The sequence below is a fragment of the Pelobates fuscus genome, chromosome 4 (genome assembly GCF_036172605.1).
Source record: "Pelobates fuscus isolate aPelFus1 chromosome 4, aPelFus1.pri, whole genome shotgun sequence".
Taxonomy (NCBI): Eukaryota; Metazoa; Chordata; class Amphibia; order Anura; family Pelobatidae; genus Pelobates; species Pelobates fuscus.
Window position 1 is genome coordinate 244,401,103 of NC_086320.1, and position 20,397 is coordinate 244,421,499.

The window sequence follows — 20,397 nt, forward strand, 5'->3', positions numbered from 1 at the left end:
AAACAAATTTTTTTTTTTTACATTTTTTTTTTTTTTTACACACACACTACTCTTAGGTTTGCCACCTGACTGGTATTTTACTGGCACAGACGGTATTTGAGACTGCCTGGCCGTGCCGGTATTGCAGTAATACTGGCAATACAAATGCAGGTATTTTTCTCAGAATAAGTGGAGATTACTCTGCAATACCAGCACCGGCCAGTAGGGGTCACTGTGTGTGGAGAGAGGCAGGGATAGGAAGTTACAGCATATCCCCATAGACATATAATACCTAGACGCCGCATTGACCTCGGGGGGCTATGAAATGCGGGCGCCATTTTGGGCCGGTCACCCGGTGTGTTATTATATGTCTATATATTATGACTTCTGTCCCGAATTTTTTTTAATTTATTTTGCCTTAGTGACAAATCTCACTTTAGTAAATAGTCATGTGATTGTTTGTTCTCCTATTCTCTTTATGCTATCTCCATGTGGACTTCAAAGTGCAAAAGACAGAGCTCACAATATTAAAGAGTTGTAAATATCTACATTTTATTTTGCACAGTTCCAAAATCCATATTAGTTAAAAATAGGTGAAAAGTAAATACATTACAAATTAGGCAAATATCCAGTCCCAGTTTAAAACATGTATATTAAGATGATAGATTGTGGGGTTAGTTCACTAAACTTATAATTTTAGCAAACCTAAATCCAAATGCAACGCATAGTTTCAATCTGGAAATTCAAATAATTTCAATATATTGAGTAAGCGTAGTCGATAATGTAAATAACCACAGAGGTCTTAAAGCAGCAAATGTCAGTTAATTTTATTTAATATCCCAGGATTAAACATCCTGCTACTGGATCTATACACCCTCCAGGTGGATTTTAAGACTAACCATGTTTACTTTGAGGACCTTGCTCTGCAGATCATAGACATATATATTCTATATATGTCTATGCTGCAGATCACACTGTGACCGATCCAAGATGGCGGCCCCGCGTCTCATCAGCGCCAATAGGAAGTAGCAGTCAATGCGGCGTCTAGTATTTTATGTCTATGCATATCCCTGCTTTTCTGTACTACTCACTGATCCGTGGGGACCAGCAACACAGCACAGAGTCCAGACAGCAGCTCTACAGCTCAGATAAGTGAGGGATGGGGGGAAAGGCAGCAGGGACACATGGGGACACTGAGACACTAGGGGACACATGTGGACACTAAGATACTAGGGGACACTGAGACACTAGGGAACATATGGTGACACTGAGACACTAGGAGACACATGGGGACACAGACACTAGGACACATGGGGACACAGACACTGGGAGACCTGGGAACACTGAGACACTTGGGGACACTGAGACACATGGGGATGCTGAGACACATGGGGACGCTGTTTCTCCCAGTGTCCCCCATCCAGTGTCGCTAGTGTCTCAGTGTCCCCAAGTCTCCCAGTGTCTGTGTCCCATGTCTCTGTGTGCCTAGTGTCATGTCTATGCCCACAACTGTCCCCATGTCTCCCAGTGTCCCCAAGTGTCTGTCTCCCAGCCAGTGTCCCCTAGTCTCCCAGTGTCCCATAGTCTTCCAGTGCCCCATTGTCTCCCAGTGTCTGTGTTCCCATGTCTCTGTGTCCCTAGTGTCTTAGTGTCCCCAAATGTTTCAATGTCCCCATGTCTCCCAGTGTCTGTGTCCCTAGTGTCTGTGTCCCCATTTCTCCCAGTTTCCCTAAATGTCTGTGTCCCCATGTCTCCCAGTGTCCCCGGGTCTCTCAGTGTCCCCATGTCTCTCAGTGTCCTAGTGACATGGGGACACACTGAGACACTGGGAGAAATGGGGACACTGAGACACTGGGAGACTAGGGGACTGGGCGACATGGGGACACTGACACTGTGATACATAGGGACACTGAGACACTGGGTGACTTGCGAGACTGAGACACTGGGAGCAATCCATCTATACAGCAGAATCAAACTGTGAGTAGTTTGTTGGTGATTTTACAGAATTTTCTCTGATGTCACTCCTTGTGTGTATACAAAGGATTAAGGCTGGTATTTTGTTCCAAGAAAGGTGGCAACCTTAACTACTCTTCACTCTTCACATACTCTTGTAGTAAAATAACTTGTATTCAAGTCTGCAGCTGCTGGCTCTGCCTCTGAACCAGGGCCGGCCTTAGGGGTGTGCGAGCTGTGCGGTCGCACAGGGCGCCATGGAGCAGGGGGCGCCCTGCGGCCGCACAGCTCACACATGGCCGGCCGGAATAAAAAAAAAAGAAATAAATTGTGGCGGGGGCGGGGCTTACCATGCGGCGGGGCGGAGCTAAACTGCCGTCTAACTGTTGCAGGGGAAGCAGGAAGGAGTCCCTGCTTCCCCCAACAACCAGAATCCAGGAGCTGCACTGCCTGTCTGCCTCCACAAGGAACAGATGTAACTATGTGATTGTCTGCTTGTGTGTGTGTGTGTGTGTGTGTGTGTGTGTGTGTGTGTCTGTCTGTCTGCCTGTGTGTGTGGCTGTCTGCCTGTGTGTGTGGCTGTGTGTTTGACTCTATGTGTGTGTGATTGTCTGTGTGTGGCTGTCTGCCTGTGTGTGTGACTGTCTGTGTATTTGACTGCCTGTGTGTGTGACTGTCTGCCTGTGTGTGTGTGACTGCCTATGTGTGTGTGTCTGTGTGTGGCTGTCTGCCTGTGTGACTGTGTGTTTGACTCTCTGTGTGTGTGACTGTCTGGGCAGACTAGATGGGCCGAGTGGTTCTTATCTGCCATCACATTCTATATCTGTGTGTGTGTTTGTGTGTGGCTGTCTGTGTGTGACTGCCTGCGTGTGTTTGCGGCGGGGGCGGGGCTTGGTGGGGGCGGGGCTTACCATGCGGCGGGGGCGGAGCTAAACTGCCGTCTAACTGCTGCAGGGGAAGCAGGAAGGAGTCCCTGCTTCCTCCAACAACCACAATCCAGGAGCTGCACTGCCTGTCTGCCTCCACAAGGAACAGAGGTAACTATGTGATTGTCTGCTTGTGTGTGTGTGTGTGTCTGTCTGTCTATCTGACTGTGTGTGAGGCTTTCTGCCTGTGTGTGTGGCTGTGTGTTTGTCTCTATGTGTGTGTGACTGTCTGTGTGTGGCTGTCTGCCTGTGTGTGTGACTGTCTGTGTATTTGACTGCCTGTGTGTGACTGTCTGCCTGTGTGTGTGTGACTGCCTATGTGTGTGTGTCTGTCTGCCTGTGTGTGTGACTGTGTGTTTGACTCTCTGTGTGTGTGACTGTCTGCCTGTGTGTATGTGTGTGTGTGTGACTGTCTGCCTGTGTGTGTGTTACTGTCTGTCTGTCTGTGTGACTGTCTGCCTGTGTGTGTGTGTGTCTGTCTGTGTGTGACTGTCTGTTTGTGTGTGACTGTCTGCCTATGTGTGTGTGTGTGTGACTGTCTGCCTGTGTGTGTGTGACTGTCTGCCTGTGTGTGTGGCTGTCTGCCTGTGTGTGACTGTCTGTGTGTGTGATTGTCTGTCTGTGGCTGTCTGCCTGTGTGTGTGTGTGTCACTGTCTGTGTGTGTGTGAGTGTGTTTGGCTGTCTGCCTGTGTGTTTGTGTGTGGCTGTCTGTGTGTGACTGCCTGCCTGTGTGTGTGACTGTCTGTGTGTGTGATTGTCTGGCTGTGGCTGTCTGCCTGTGTGTGTGTGTGTCACTGTCTGTGTGTGTGTGAGTGTGTTTGGCTGTCTGCCTGTGTGTTTGTGTGTGGCTGTCTGTGTGTGACTGCCTGCCTGTGTGTGTGGCTGTCTGCCTGTGTGTGTTTGTGTGTGTGGCTGTCTGCCTGTGTGTGTGTGACTGCCTATGTGTGACTGCCTGCGCAGACTAGATGGGCCGAGTGGTTCTTATCTGCCATCACATTCTATGTCTGTGTGTGTGTTTGTGTGTGGCTGTCTGTGTGTGACTGCCTGAGAGTGTTTGTGTGTGTGTATGGCTGTCTGCCTGTGTGTGTGACAGGGTGTGTGGGGAGGGGGAAGGAGGGGGGGAAGGAGGGAGGGCGGGACGGGAAGGAGGGGCGCTGTGAAGATTTTTCGCACAGGGCGCCCAAAGGCCTAAGGCCGGCCCCGCTCTGAACTGACTGTCTGCTGACATCATCAGAAGTGGTGGTCTGAGCAAATTACAATACTTCCCCATAGGATTGTCTGAGACTGTCAACTAGGCAGATCAGGGGCAGAGCCAGCACAAGTCATAGCCCTGGCCAATCAGCATCTCCACATAAAGATAAATTGAATCAATGCATCTCTATGAGGAAAGTTCAGTGTCTGCATGCCGAGGGTGGAGACACTGAATGGCAGTGCTGCACACTAGGCAGTACTGCCACAATAAGCACCTCTAGCAGCCATATAAAGAGTGGCCAGTGGAGTTATTTTCTCTGAAAAGACAGTGTTTACTGCAAAAGGCCTGAATGGAATGATTCTACTAACCAGCTGTAGTTGTTCTGGTGACTATAGTGTCCCTTTAAGTTTGGAAGCTTAAGAGGGATGTATGGGAACAAAACTTGTGTGGACTGGCTGACAATAAAATTAGTTTAGGTAATGCAGACGTTGGTCTCTCTAACACTGTGGCATGTCCCCATTCATCTACACTCACTACATACACCTTTTATCTGTCTCAGACTATATACCAGGAACTTCTGCCTGCTAGTAAGAAGGTAAGGAGACAAGTGGACCAGCGAGTGCTAGGGGACAGTCCTTAGAAAGCATTGAGTGAGCGCATCATTAGACGCATTTATGTCAAGCTCAGGGTGCTGCCTGCATAGTATGCCCTTAGTCGGACAGTCTGCATGATTGGCGGGCAGCCTGACATGCATTCATGCCAGACTGTCCTTCAAATTCTTTGGACAGACATGCCCCCTTTTTGGGCATGTTCTCCCCTTTTGGCAGGTCTGGTCACGTGATTCGCACCAGTGGCCACTCTTTTACCCTGCCCATTGACTGCCTGCTTCACTGGACACTGCTGTTAAGGGTTATAGATTTAATTGAAAGATGAACGATATAAATTAGAGTATGTGAGTATGTATAGAGTATGTGTTTTCTTATAGCTGCATCCTATGAGTTTCCCTCCAGCACCATCTCCATCAGATACATGCATGACGCTTGGGAGGTATGATTGTTTTAATGTTTTTGGTCGATAAGATTCCGTAATTAGGCCCATCATAGTTGTCAGCACCAGGCCCAGTGTGCTCTTAATCCGGCCCTGGTCAAATAGAAGCGTCAAATACTGTGGTTACAGCGCAGTTGTAAAAATTCGAATTGGTTTGGTGCTAAACTGCTAAATAGTACATTTGGGGCGTGCTCTTCATATCGGAGAGTCAAATAGAAGCATCAAGTAGTGCGGTTACAGCGCAAATGTAAACATTCTTATTTTCTGGGCACTAAATTGCTAAATAGTAAATTTGGGCCCTGCACTTCATATCTGAGAGTCAAATATTAGCGTCAAATACTGCGATTACAGCGCGGTTGTAAAAATTCTAAATGTTTTAGTGCTCAACTGCTAAAGAGTAAATTTTGGCATGCTCTTCATAGCTGAGAGTCAAATAGAAGCGTCATATAGTGTGGTTACAGCGCAATTGTAAACATTCTAATTTTCTGGGTGCTAATCTGCTAAATAGTAAATTTGGGCCCTGCACTTCATATCTGAGAGTCAAAAAGAAGCGTCAAATACTGCAGTTACATCGCAGTTGTAAAAATTATAAATGTTTTAGTGCTAAACTGCTAAAGAGTAAATTTGGGGCGTGCTCTTCATATCTGAGAGTCAAATAGAAGCGTCAAATAGTGCTGTGACTAGTGATGTACCGAACGGTTCGCTGGCGAATAGTTCCCGGCGAACATAGCGTGTTCGCGTTCGCCACGGCGGGCGAACACATGCCCGGTTCGATCCGCCCCCTATGCGTCATCATTGAGTAAACTTTGACCCTGTGCCTCACGGTCAGCAGACACATTCCAGCAAATTAGCAGCAGACCCTCCCTTCCAGACCCTCCCACCTCCTGTACAGCATCCATTTTAGATTCATTCTGAAGCTGGAAAGTGTAGCTGCTGCTAATTTGATAGGGAAATTGATAGCTAGGCTAGGATATTCAGTGTCCACTACAGTCCTGAAGGACTCATCTGATCTCTGCTGTAAGGAGAGCCCTTTTTAGGGCTAGAACATCAGTCTGCTTTATTTATTTATTTTCTGTGTAATGTAATTGCAGTTGCCTGCCTGCCAGCTTCTGTGTCAGGCTCACAGTGGATACTGTGCCCACTTGCCCAGTGCCACCACTCATATCTGGTGTCACAATAGCTTAAGCTTGCATTTAAAAACAAAACTATTTTTTTCACTGTAATAGATTGAATAGCAGTTAGTTGTCTGCCAGCTTCTGTGTCAGGCTCACAGTGGATACTGTGCCCACTTGCCCAGTGCCACCACTCATATCTGGTGTCACAATAGCTTAAGCTTGCATTTAAAAACCAAAAAAATTGTTTCACTGTAATAGATTGAATAGCAGTTAGTTGTCTGCAAGCGTCTGGGTGTCAGGCCTTCAGCGTGTACTCTGCCAACCTCTGCCAGTGCACTTTGCCACTCATATCTGGTGTGAAAATAGCATGCCTTTAAAAAGAAAAAAAGTTTTTCACTGTAAGCTAATAGCAGTCAGTGTCCTTCAAGTGGGTGTCAGGCCTTCAGCGTGTACTCTGCAAGTGCACTTTGCCACTCATATCTGGTGTCACTATAGCGTGCATTTAAAAAGAAAAAACGTTTTTCACTGTTATAGATTGAATAGCAGTTAGTTGTCTTCAAGCGGGTGTCAGGCCTACAGCGTGTACTCTGCCAACCTCTGCCAGTCCACTTTGCCACTCATATCTGGTGTGACAATAGCGTGCCTTTAAAAAGAAAAAAAGTTTTTCACTGTAAGCTAATAGCAGTCAGTGTCCTTCAAGCTGGTGTGTCAGGCCTTCAGCGTGTACTCTGCCAACCTCTGCCAGTCCACTTTGCCACTCATATCAGGTATGACAATAGTGTGCCTTTAAAAAGAAAAAAGTTTTTCCACTGTTATAGATTGAATAGCAGTTAGTTGTCCTCAAGCGGGTGTCAGGCCTACAGCGTGTACTTTGCCAACCTCTGCAAGTGCACTTTGCCACTCATATCTGGTGTGACTTTAGCGTGCCTTTAACCCCTTAAGGACCCAACTTCTGGAATAAAAGGGAATCATGACATGTTACACTTGTCATGTGTCCTTAAGGGGTTAAAAAGAAAACACGTTTTTCACTGTAAGCTAATAGCAGTCAGTGTCCTTAAAGCTGGTGTGTCAGGCCTTCAGCGTGTACTCTGCCAACCTCTGCCAGTCCAGTTTGCCACTCATATCTGGTGTGACAATAGCGTGCCTCTAAAAAGTACAGGTGATTTAATGAGCGCCGTCTTGAGCTGTTGGAAGGTCTTTTCACACTCTGGGGCCCATACTACTATCTTGGGGAGGTTTTTATGTGTTAGATCCGTGAGAGGTTTAGCTAGGGTGCTGTAATTAGCTACAAATTTCCTGTAGTACCCTGCGGTACCCAGGAATGCGAGGACCTGGGTTTTAGTGTGGGGGGTTGGCCACTTGGCGACTGCCTCTATTTTAGCGGGTTCTGGTTTCTGTAGCAGGCTCCCGACTCTGTGCTTTAAGTATTGAACTTCTGCCATTCCTATATGGCACTTACTGGGCTTTAGGGTCAGTTCGGCCTCCCTAATTTGGTCTAGTCCGGCTCCTATGTGGGTCAGGTGTTCGGCCCAGCAGCAGCTAAAAATGGGTATATCATCCAAGTAGGCACAGGCATACTCCTGAAACCCATCCAGTAGCCGATCTACCATCCTCTGAAAGTTAGCCGGGGAATTCTTCATACCGAATGGCATGACCTTAAACTGATACAGGCCAAACAGCGTGACAAATGCCGACTTGGGGATGGCGTCCTCGGCTAATGGAATTTGCCATTACCCCTTGCACAGATCTATTGTGTTGAGGTACTGGCCTCTGGCCATTTTGTCTAGGATCTCGTCTATCCGGGGCATAGGGTAGGCGTCTGAGGTTGTTTTATCGTTTAGCCTCCGGTAGTCCACACAGAAAGGGGTCGTGCCGTCCCGTTTCGGTACTAGTACTACCGGGGAGGCCCAGGGGCTGTCAGAGTGTTCTATCACCCCGAACTGCGGCATTTCCTCACTTTCTTTCCGCATATTTTCTTTAACTGCTTCGGGTATGCGATAGGCGGTTTGGCATAGGGGGGTCTGGTCTAGGGTTTCAACTTTGTGAGTGGTTAACGGAGTGTACCCAGGTAGGTTGGGAAACGTGGCCCCCTTGTCCTGGATTAGTCTTTGGACCTGGGTTCGCTCCTTGGCACTCCTAACTGTACTTCTCCCAGGTCTCCGCTCTGGCCCTCTTGGTCTAGGAGAATCAGGGAGTGGCAAATTATCATAATCTTCAGTGGCAGGTGCACAGATCGCAGTTACCTCTTCCGTGCGCTCGTGGTATGGCTTGAGCATGTTCACATGGAGCATGCGCTTGCCTCCCGTGCCTGTGACCGGACCGATCACAAAGGTGGTATCACAAACCTGCTCTACCACCTTGTATGGGCCCTGCTAGGAAGCCTGCAGCTTGTCCTTGTGGACGGGTCGCCAAATTAGCACCTTTTGCCCAACCTTAAAGCTGCGGTCCCTGGCTCCCTTATCGTACCATCTGCACTTCCTGTGTTGGGCCGCCTGGAGGTTGTCGCGTACATTCTGGGTCAGCATCTCCAGGCGGTCCCTAAACTCTAGCACATAGGGTACGATGGGGGTGCCGCTAACAGTCTTGTCTCCCTCCCAGTGTTCCCTAATTAAATCTAGGGGGCCCCTCACTCTCCTCCCAAATAATAGTTTGAAAGGAGAGAACCCGGTGTATTCCTGAGGTACTTCCCTATAGGCAAACATCAAGTGGGTTAGGAACCTTTCCAAGTCTGAGTGTCTTTGAACGTACGGATCATCTGTTTAAGTGTTCCATTAAACCGTTCACAGAGCCCATTGGACTGGGGGTGATAAGCGGAGTTCAGTATTTGCTGAATCCCACATATCTTCCAGAGTTGTTGTGCGACTTCTGCGGTAAACTGGGTGCCCCTATCCAAAATAATTTCCTTGGGAAATCACACCCGGGAAAATATTCGCATCAGGGCATCCACTACCGTCTCTGCGTGCACATTAGTCAAAGCTATTGCTTCTGGGTACCTGGTGGCATAGTCCACCACGGTCAGTACATATTTCTTGCCGGAGGGGCTGGGCTTGGATAGGGGTCCTATAATATCTACCGCTACCCTACTGAAAGGTTCCTCAACTATGGGAAGAAAACGGAGCCGGACTTTGTATCAGTCTCCCCTCTTCCCTACCCTCTGGCAGGTATCACAGGTCTGGCAGTATTGCCTGACGTCCTGTGAGATACCTAGCCAGAAGAAGTTCTGGGTCAGCCTGTGCTTAGTATGGCTGATCCTTAAGTGCCCAGACAGGGGAATGTCGTGGGCGATGCATAATAACTCCAGTCTATATTTTCTCGGCACTATCAATTGCCTTATGGGTAAGGGAATGAATCCGGACACTATTTTTTCTACAGCAGCCCCTTGTCCCAGGTGTACCTTTCCCCTTCTAATCCTGCCTGGTCTTTATTAATACGATCTTTGTAGATCTGCAGGGAGGGATCTAGGGCAACTTCAGAACCGAATTCTAGGGGGGATGTCCAGGGCGTGACATTGGGCATGGGGGGTACATTGCTTACCTGAGCCTCAGAGTGGTTAGGCGGAGCTGTGGTGCGGGCCTGCTGCCAGGTCACAACCGGATACGCCTCTTGTACTGCGGTTTGAGGAACAAAAGCTGAAGTCAGCTCCCCCAGGTCGTTGCCCAAAATAACGTCAGCAGGTAGGTCCTGCCTGCCCCACCTCCACGTTTCCGTGCCTGCTCCACAATTCAAATGTACCTTGGCAGTGGGTACTTTATAAATGGCTCCACCTGCCACCCGTACAGCAACACAGTCTCCTGTTAGGAGGACCGAACAAGCATCTTTTTCTATCTCATGGTTCCTAAAATCGCTGCCATATACATGTCCACTGATATGAGACGCAACAGGGATTAAACTGATAAGAATAGTACTACTTAACACACCTTATAATAATGCAGAGAGAGGAGTCTGAAGAAGAGGAGTCAGAGGAGGAAGGTGGCTTTGAGGAGGTGGAAGACCAAACACAGCAGGCGTCCCAGGGGGCTTGTTGTCACCTTTCGGGGACCCTTGGTGTTGTATGTGGCTGGGTGGAGGAAGAGACCTTCAATGACATCAGTGAGGACAAGGAACGGGACATGGCTAGCTTGGTATCCAACCTTGTGCAAATGGGGAGTTTGCGGTTGTGGAAATGGACTGTTTGCGGTTGTTTGCGGTGCGTTAAACGGGGAGTTTGGTCTGTCACTATGAAGCGGGCGTAACCCTTACACTACCTGATCGATAAAACATCATACAGTAGGTCCCCCCCTCATTATTTTTATGGCCCCCACCCACCGCTCTCGGGTGGGGGCGGGGGGGAGGACAGTAGGTCCCCCCATTGTGAATTATGCCCCCCACCCACCGCGCAGGGGTGGGGGCCGGGGGGGAGGACAGTAGGTCCCCCACCTTATCCTTATTTACTGAATATTCCCCTGTATAACAATGTTTGGCATTTAGTGAATATCCCCTATTCTGCTCTGTGTCAGTGTGTATCAGGGTCTCTGAGGACAGGTGTCAATCCAAATCTGCCAAGTGACCCTATGTAGTGGGAACAGTCCCTATTCTGCTCTGTGTCAGTGTATATCAGGGTCCCTGAGGACAAGTGTCAATCCATATCTGCCAAGTGACCCTATGTAGGGGGAACAGTCCCTATTCTGCTCTGTGTCAGTGTGTATCAGGGATCCTTAGGATAGGTGTCAATCCATATCTGCCAAGTGACCCTATGTAGGGGGAACAGTCCCTATTCTGCTCTGTGTCAGTGTGTATCAGGGATCCTTAGGATAGGTGTCAATCCATATCTGCCAAGTGACCCTATGTAGGGGGAACAGTCCCTATTCTGCTTTGTGTCAGTGTGTATCATGGTCTCTGAGGACAGGTGTCAATCCATATCTGCCAAGTGACCCTATGTAGGGGGAACAGTCTCTATTCTACTCTGTGTCAGTGTGTATCAGGGGCTCTGAGGACAGGTGTCAATCCATATCTGCCAATTGACCCTATGTAGGGGGAACAGTCTCTATTCTGCTCTGTGTCAGTGTGTATCATGGTCTCTGAGGACAGGTGTCAATCCATATCTGCCAAGTGACCCTATGTAGGGGGAACAGTCTCTATTCTGCTCTGTGTCAGTGTGTATCATGGTCTCTGAGGACAGGTGTCAATCCATATCTGCCAAGTGACCCTATGTAGGGGGAACAGTCTCTATTCTGCTCTGTGTCAGTGTGTATCATGGTCTCTGAGGACAGGTGTCAATCCATATCTGCCAAGTGACCCTATGTCGGGGGAACAGTCTCTATTCTGCTCTGTGTCAGTGTGTATCAGGGATCCTTAGAATAGGTGTCAATCCATATCTGCCAAGTGACCCTATGTAGAAGGAACATTCCCTATTCTGCTCTGTGTCAGTGTGTATCAGGGTCTCTGAGGACAGGTGTCAATCCATATGTCAAGGTGTCAATATGTCATATGACAGGTGTCAATCCATATCCATTGTGATTTAGGAATGTTAGGTGATTTATGCCCTTTATGGATTAAAACCAGACTCTGCATCAACTGTGTAATTTTCCATGGGAGGTTTGCCATGGATCCCCCTCCGGCATGCCACAGTCCAGGTGTTAGTCCCCTTGAAACAACTTTTCCATCACTTTTGTGGCGAGAAAGAGTCCCTGTGGGTTTTAAAATTCGCCTCTCCCTCCTGCCAGGCCACCTTCTGGATCCCCGGCACAGCGTGTGGCAGTGGTGTGATCAGAGGCGGCGAGGGAGCTGTGTGAGTGTATGTGTGTGCATGTGAGTGTATCTGTCAGTGTATGATGAGTGTGTCAGTGTATGATGAGTGCGTTTGTCAGTGTGTGTTTGTGAGTGTCTGTCAAATCAGTGAGAGTATGTTTGTCATTGAGTCTATGTGTGACTATCAGTGTGTCTGTCAATGAGTGTCTGTCAGTGTGTGTGTGTGTCAATGAATGAGTGTGTGTCAGATCAATGAGTCTATGTCTGTCAGTGACGCCTGTGTGTTTGTCATTGAGTGTGTGACTGTCAGTGTGTATACACCACTGAGTGTAGGGTGGCGGAACGGAGCACGGTACAGGAGCTTTTGTTTCTTGTACCCGGCCCGGCTAACAGGAGGTGCTTACTGAGAGAGCACTCCCTGTTAGTCCGGCCAGGTACAGAAAACTGAAGCTCCTGTAGGGGATCTGCTCCGCTAGGCAATGCTACAAGAGAGATAGGAGGCACACCAGGAAGGGGAGTGTGACCACTAAAGGGGTGGGGGGTGCACCAAGGGACAGGTAGGGAATGGGAAAGAAACACCAGGTCAGGGAAGGGAGGGGACCACTAATGGAAGGGGAGGGGAGAGGGGCTGGTTAAGAGGCACATGGGTGAAGATGTTTTTTTTGGAGGGGGGGGGAGTGGAAAAATGCATCTTCGCCTATGTACCCAAAAATCCTTGCACCGGCCCTGGGTCTGGTGCAGGGTAACTGCACACCTCCCTGGTGTTGAGCACCTGCGTTTGTGCGGCCACATACCAGGACCCTGATGCAGCTTCAGTAAAAAAGAGTACTGGATACCAGAAGCCATATCCAGAATAATCCGCGACTTGGAACAGGATGTGACATTCACTGTAGCGGCTGTGCGCGCTTTCAGAGTTCTCACCCTGCTGCTGCAGCGTAACTTTTGCCTTCCCACTCACCGCCTTATATGCGACGTGCCCACAAGGTGGAACTCCACCTTGCACATGCTGGAGAGACTGTGCAAGCAGCAGCAGGCGATAGTGGAGTTTCAGCTGCAGCACGCACGGGTCAGTCGCTCTGCACCAGACTTGCCCTCCAATTGATCATAGTTAAAGGATTTCAAGTGGACTCATTACAATTACAGGGCCTCTAAAGAGTCCTGTATTGTTATTTGTCGTCACTACCACCCCACGTCGAGAGTGGGTAATTTGCGCGCCTGCTGCCTTCCTTAAATGTGGTAGCCGTTTCTCAGGCTCCCTCTCCGGAATTGAACCCTGATTCCCCATTACCCATGGTCACCATGCTAGGTGCAGAAAGTGGCATCGAAAGTTGATAGGGCAGACATCCGAATGCAAAGTCGCCGTCACGGGGACGTGCGATAGGCCAAAGTGCCTGCGCAACTATAATGTCGACAGCTACTCTGACAAACGGGTCTTCACTAATAGGTAGTGGTTGGAGGGGGGCCCTGTGCCGGTCCCTTTTCTTCCCCACTCTCTGGCAGACATCTGGCAGTACTGCCTCAGATTCTGAGAGATGCCTGGCCAGAAGAAGCTGTGGGTGAGCCGAGACTCTGTCCGGCTCCTGCCCAAATGCCCTGCCAAGGGGATATCGTGAGCTAGCTTCAGCAGCTCTTACCAATACTTCTTGGGTCTGGGGCTGGCGGTTTCTCACAAGCCGTGTCGTTGGGGAGCCCATTGAAAAAGTGATCTAGCATGACGAGCTGGGTGATCTCCTCCGGGAACTTGGCTTGATGGGAGTTGAGCCAGTTCTGGTGGCCTTTGTGATGCGGCATGCTCACTCCGCATAGGAGTCCTTTTCCCCTTTCCGGGTCTCCCTAAACTTTCGGCGGTATTGCTCGGGGGTGACCGCATACCGGGCCAGGAGGATTTGTGTAATAAAGGGATAGTCTCTGATCTGCTCTTCTGGTACAGCCCGGTAAATATCTGCTGCCTTCCCCGCTAGTTTGCTGGCCAAGATGGTGACCCAGTCGCTGGGATCCACATCTTGGAGCAGGCACTTTCGCTCAAAGTCTTGTAAAAAGTAATCAATGTCTTCTTCTGCTTCCTTGAACTCTTTTAAGGCAGTGTATGTGGGTCGGGGTTGTTATGCTTCCCGGCGCCCTCTGCTCCCTTCTTCCTTCGTCTGGGTTCATGGAGGTTGCCCTCTGTGTATTGGCAAGGACATAGGCTTGCACCTTTAAAAAGGTCCTGCTGACAATCTCCTCTGAGGGTGGCTCTCGATAATTTGATTAGAATTGGTCAGACCCATTTCCCCAGTAACCAGATGGGACACAGTTCCAGGATACAATGTTTGACAATCTTTATTTGGGTACACAGCTTTGCCTCCTGTTGCCTTCCTCCTCCTCTACCACCTCCTCATCCTGTCAGCGTAACACCTTCACCACCAACTTCAGCACAGCTAGGGGGAAACGACAGCAGGCTGTTTTAAAACATATGTTTTGGGGGAAAAAAAACACACCGTGGAGGAGCTGTGGACGGGCATGGAACAACAGACCGATGAGTGGTTGTTGCAACTGAGCCTCAAGCCTGGCCTGGTGGTGTGCGATAATGGGCAAAATCTCGTAGCAGCTCTGGGCCTAGCCGATTTGACGCACATCCCTTACCTGGCGCATGTGCGGAATTTGGTGGTGCAGAAATTCCTGAAAAACTACCCATATATATCAGAGATGCTGCAGAAAGTGAGTGCCGTCTGTGCGCGCTTTCGGTGTTCTCACCCTGCTGCTGCTCGCCTGTCTGTGCTGCAGCGTAACTTCGGCCTTCCCGCTCACTGCCTCATATGCGACGTGCCCACAAGGTGGAACTCCACCTTGCACATGCTGGAGAGACTGTGCGAGCAGCAGCAGGCGATAGTGGAGTTTCAGCTGCAGTACACATGTGTCAGTCGCTCTTGGAAGAGCACCACTTCACCACCAATGCCGGACCTGTGTGCCATGTTGCGCAGTTTCAAGTACTCCACCAAAATGGCCAGTGACGATGACGCTGTTCTATGTCTCCTTGAAAAAACGCTTCGGGCCATGATGGAAGAGGATGTGGCACAGGAGGAAGAAGAGGGGTAATTTCCACGATATCAGACCAGTCATTCACAAGTGGCTCGGAGGGTGGGTTTCTGCACCAGCATAGGCCAGGTATACAATTGTCCAGCATCTCCACACTGTCCCATGGACGTTTTCAGCTGTCCATCTCCCAAACACTGGAGATAAAGAGGAAGTACCCCCCTAGCCACCCGCGATCCCTGGCCCTGAATGCCAGCATTTCAAAATTCCTGGCCTTTGAAATGCTGTCATTCTGTCTGGTGGAGACAGACAGTTTTAAAAAGCCTGATGGCGTTATTGGACTGCAAGAAATGCACCGCAGGCAACAAATGTTTCTTTTTTTTTGTGTCCCAATATTTTGGGGGCTACCCCAATAAAAAAAAAATAATAATAATATATATATACAGGGAGTGCAGAATTATTAGGCAAGTTGTATTTTTGAGGATTAATTTTATTATTGAACAACATCCATGTTCTCGATGAACCCAAAAAACTCATTAATATCAAAGCTGAATATTTTTGGAAGTAGTTTTTAGTTTGTTTTTAGTTATAGCTATTTTAGGGGGATATCTGTGTGTGCAGGTGACTATTACTGTGCATAATTATTAGGCAACTTAACAAAAAACAAATATATACCCATTTCAATTATTTATTTTTACCAGTGAAACCAATATAACATCTCAACATTCACAAATATACATTTCTGACATTCAAAAACATAACAAAAACAAATCAGTGACCAATATAGCCACCTTTCTTTGCAAGGACACTCAAAAGCCTTTCATCCATGGATTTTGTCAGTGTTTTGATCTGTTCACCATCAACATTGCGTGCAGCAGCAACCACAGCCTCCCAGACACTGTTCAGAGAGGTGTACTGTTTTCCCTCCTTGTAAATCTCACATTTGATGATGGACCACAGGTTCTCAATGGGGTTCAGATCAGGTGAACAAGGAGGCCATGTCATTAGATTTTCTTCTTTTATACCCTTTCTTGCCAGCCACGCTGTGGAGTACTTGGACGCGTGTGATGGAGCATTGTCCTGCATGAAAATCATGTTTTTCTTGAAGGATGCAGACTTCTTTCTGTACCACTGCTTGAAGAAGGTGTCTTCCAGAAACTGGCAGTAGGACTGGGAGTTGAGCTTGACTCCATCCTCAACCCGAAAAGGCCCCACAAGCTCATCTTTGATGATACCAGCCCAAACCAGTACTCCACCTCCACCTTGCTGGCGTCTGAGTCGGACTGGAGCTCTCTGCCCTTTACCAATCCAGCCACGGGCCCATCCATCTGGCCCATCAAGACTCACTCTCATTTCATCAGTCCATAAAACCTTGAAATCAGTCTTGAGATATTTCTTGGCGCAGTCTTGACGTTTCAGCTTGTGTGTCTTGTTCGGTGGTGGTCGTCTTTCAGCCTTTCTTACCTTGGCCATTTCTCTGAGTATTGCACACCTTGTGCTTTTGGGCACTCCAGTGATGTTGCAGCTCTGAAATATGGCCAAACTGGTGGCAAGTGGCATCTTGGCAGCTGCACGCTTGACTTTTCTCAGTTCATGGGCAGTTATTTTGCGCCTTGGTTTCTCCACACGCTTCTTGCGACCCTGTTGACTATTTTGAATGAAACGCTTGATTGTTCGATGATCACGACTCAGAAGCTTTGCAATTTTAAGAGTGCTGCATCCCTCTGCAAGATATCTCACTATTTTTTACTTTTCTGAGCCTGTCAAGTCCTTCTTTTGACCCATTTTGCCAAAGGAAAGGAAGTTGCCTAATAATTATGCACACCTGATATAGGGTGTTGATGTCATTAGACCACACCCCTTCTCATTACAGAGATGCACATCACCTAATATGCTTAATTGGTAGTAGGCTTTCGAGCCTATACAGCTTGGAGTAGACAACATGCATAAAGAGGATGATGTGGTCAAAATACTAATTTGCCTAATAATTCTGCACTCCCTGCCAGCAAGTTTGTCCATAACACGAGGAGGTCCACATCTGACTTCATCCGGCCGGTGAGAAAAGATTTGTACATCTCTTTGGACACTCGTAACTTTAAACCAGACAGCAGTTGCTCTCCATATTTGGGAACTCCCATGAACTTTTAGTGTCTTTTATATTTTATGTGTGAGTCTTTGACAGTCTATTGTTGTTAAATAAAATCGTGCATATTTTAACCAATCTGTCGGCTGCACAGTATAATTGACATAATTCGTTTTCTACTACAGTGGGATTACATGCAATTTTTTCCCTAATTTATTCATCTTCAAGTGTACTGGTCAACATATATTGTGGAACCTTTACTAGATTATTTATTTCCAGCTGATTTTTTTCATCTTTCTTGCCCTCATATGGGAAGAATAGATACAAACAGCTGAAACATTTGTTATATCATTTGGTTATTTTGTTATTTATGATAATTGTATTGCAACCATCTCCACAGAGTCCTGCAAACTACTATTGATTTTCAATAGATACCCTATATTTATACTCTCCAACCGTAGGTGGCGGTTATTTCTGCAGTGACACAGTGGTTATGGTATACATATCCGGTCTCATTATCTAAACTTGAAAAGTTATTCACCAGTGGATACTGGCGTTTATCTATTAAGTTGCTTTTTAAATAAGGTAGTACACTACCCTAAATACAGACCTCTGCTGTTTTAGCGCGTAGACGGAATGATCCCCGTCCTAGGATAAATATGAGGTAGTCCACGTCTTGATGGTCTCAAACAGAGAAAACAGACAGGAAAATCCACATAGTGTAGTATATACTGGTATAAATATAAATGGTAAGTGAATAGAAAATATCGTACTCACATTTACTAGAGCGTGCCTCGCTCTAGTTAATAGCGCATAGGTGGTATAATCCCCACCAAGGAATAAAGATGTAAACCAGGAGCAAAATATAATGGAAATCTCAGAGTAGTAAAAAGTTAAGATTATAACTATTTATTATATATATAAATCAGTAAAAAAACAATATATATAGAATACTCAATGAGAAAGTCCATAAAAAATCCACTTTACGCGTTTCACCTATAGAGGCTTCTTCAGTATTAGTAAATTGTGCCCCTACTCGCAATACCGCGAGTAGGGGCATGACTATTAAACAGTGAGCAGCCTGTGGCTGCTCTTGTTAAAAAAAAAAAAAAAGGATCCCCCCTCCCTGAGCAGGTGGGGCCCTAAATACCAATAGGGGGGGACCTATTCTCCTCCCCCCGGCCCCCACCACTCCCTGAGCGGCGGCTGGGGGCCCTAAATACCAATAGGGGGGACCTATTGTCCTCCCCCCCCGGCCCCCACCCCTGAGCGGTGGGTGGGGGCCCTAAAAATAACAATAAGGGAGGGACCTACTGTCCCCCCGGCCCCCACCCCTGAGCGGTGGGTGGGGGCCCTAAAATTAACAATAAGGGTGGACCTATTGTCTCACCCAGCCCCCACCCCTGAGCGATCTGTTACAGGTATTAGTACTGGTATGCACTATGGTTTCCTCCCATCATCCCAAAAATCAATTGGCATCACTGGGTGCACACGACAACCCCATGGCTGTGCCTCTTAGCTGTAAATAACAGTTCCCATTGAATGTAAAATAGTTGTGTGTTAATACAAATTCGAGCAGAGTCAGAATAAAAATTTGTTCCTGTTCATTAAAGGTTTCAGATTTCTCCAGAAAGTAAGCCACACCTGCTAGTCCTTTATCATGTGGAATATCATTGTATAGTGCCACTACGTGTAAGCTAGCTAATGACATGCATGAGGGTTGTGAAGAAAATTGACTTTATTTCGACATTTTCTTCTGTATTCGTGTGTTTCCTCCATTTGCTGTATAAATATTGGATATTAGTTCGGCAGTTTGAAACTACCGAACACCGACCACCCTCCTGGCTTGTTAAGTTCAAAAGCACTGTCGATTAAGTGTTCCCTGGGTGGTCGCTGTTCGTATAGCCGAACGCCACGTGGAAAAGAAAACGGCGGCCATCTTGTTCGCACGAGGGGAGTCAGCGGGACTTGGTCGTCGAGTGTCTGGAACTAAAATCGGACACTCAACCTCACGAACCACCGCTGAAACTACCGAACACCAGCTTCTCCCACTTACCGAACAGCCAGAAGAGCGGCATTCGGTAGTTATGTTCGTGCAGACAAGGGGAACAATCGCTGCTATGAGCCAGGAGGATCTATTCGGTATTTTGCTCGCTTTTCACCTTTTTCCTAATTGACCGACCGCACATGCTGAATTCGTGGAACTGTTTTGGGCATGAGCCTCGTGTGTGGTCGGTAAAACATGACTTCCACACTTTTCAAGAACCCTTGAACCGAGGGGGATATGTATTTTGTGGGGATACCTTGTGGGGAAAGGGGTGTTCTAACTTTTGGGGAAAATGTGTGCCCTTTGCCTGGAGATAATTGATTTATTCCTTAACTTATTTCAATATCTCCCAGGCAGAGTGAAGGAGTGTATTAGGGAAATACTGTATAATGATTAATGTATTTGTTTGCTGTGGGAGGTCCTCTTGCAGGAGGATTTCTCATAAAAGCCAGCCTGTTTTCAATAAAGATCATTCCTGTTACACCCTTATGAAGTCTAGGCTCATGTTTGGGGAATATTCTATTTAATGGGGAGAATAGTCTTGGAAGCTGTATTCATCTCTACTATTCCTCTACTCCCTGCTGTAGCTATAATCACTTAGGCTCAGCTGTTGGGAAAGGAATAGAAGACCGCAGTACCATAACCACTGCAGGTCTTAACAACTGGTGGCAAGCGGCGGGATTGAATGGAGCACAGAAAGACAACTGGTGAATGGCCCAGCAGTACGAGAAACTAAAAAGGACTAAGCTAAAGGATCTACTGGAAGCCCGAGGTCAGGTGGCAAGCAACAAAAGAGGCCGCTAGAAGGCGCAGAGAGGACTCGCCGCGCAGATCCCCAGCACACAGGCCGCACAACCCGGCCCAGCATGCTGAGTAACAACTGAGCTGATCCGTTCGACCAGTGTGACGCTTCCCCTGCCCTGTGGTCCGGAGACGTTGCCACATCTGAACAAGTGACAACACACCCCGTGCAGATACAGATAAGTACTTTCCAGCCCCCATATTGGGTCGTATACTGACTGTTAGCTTTTTACTTTTGGCATACACTCGTCCCTCCCGGGACCTAACCCACCATGGGGCATGACTTTTGCTAGAAGCACACAACCCACCAATAGTTGCAACCATGATTACGAAGACATCACACCCCGTGCAGCTACGGATAAGTGCCTTCCACCCCCCATATTGGGTCGTATACTGACTGTTAGCTTCTTACTTTTGGAATAAACTCATCCCTCCCGGGACCTAGCCCACCATGGGGCATAACTTTTGCTAGGAGCACACAACCCACCAATAGTTGCAACCATGATTTATATGG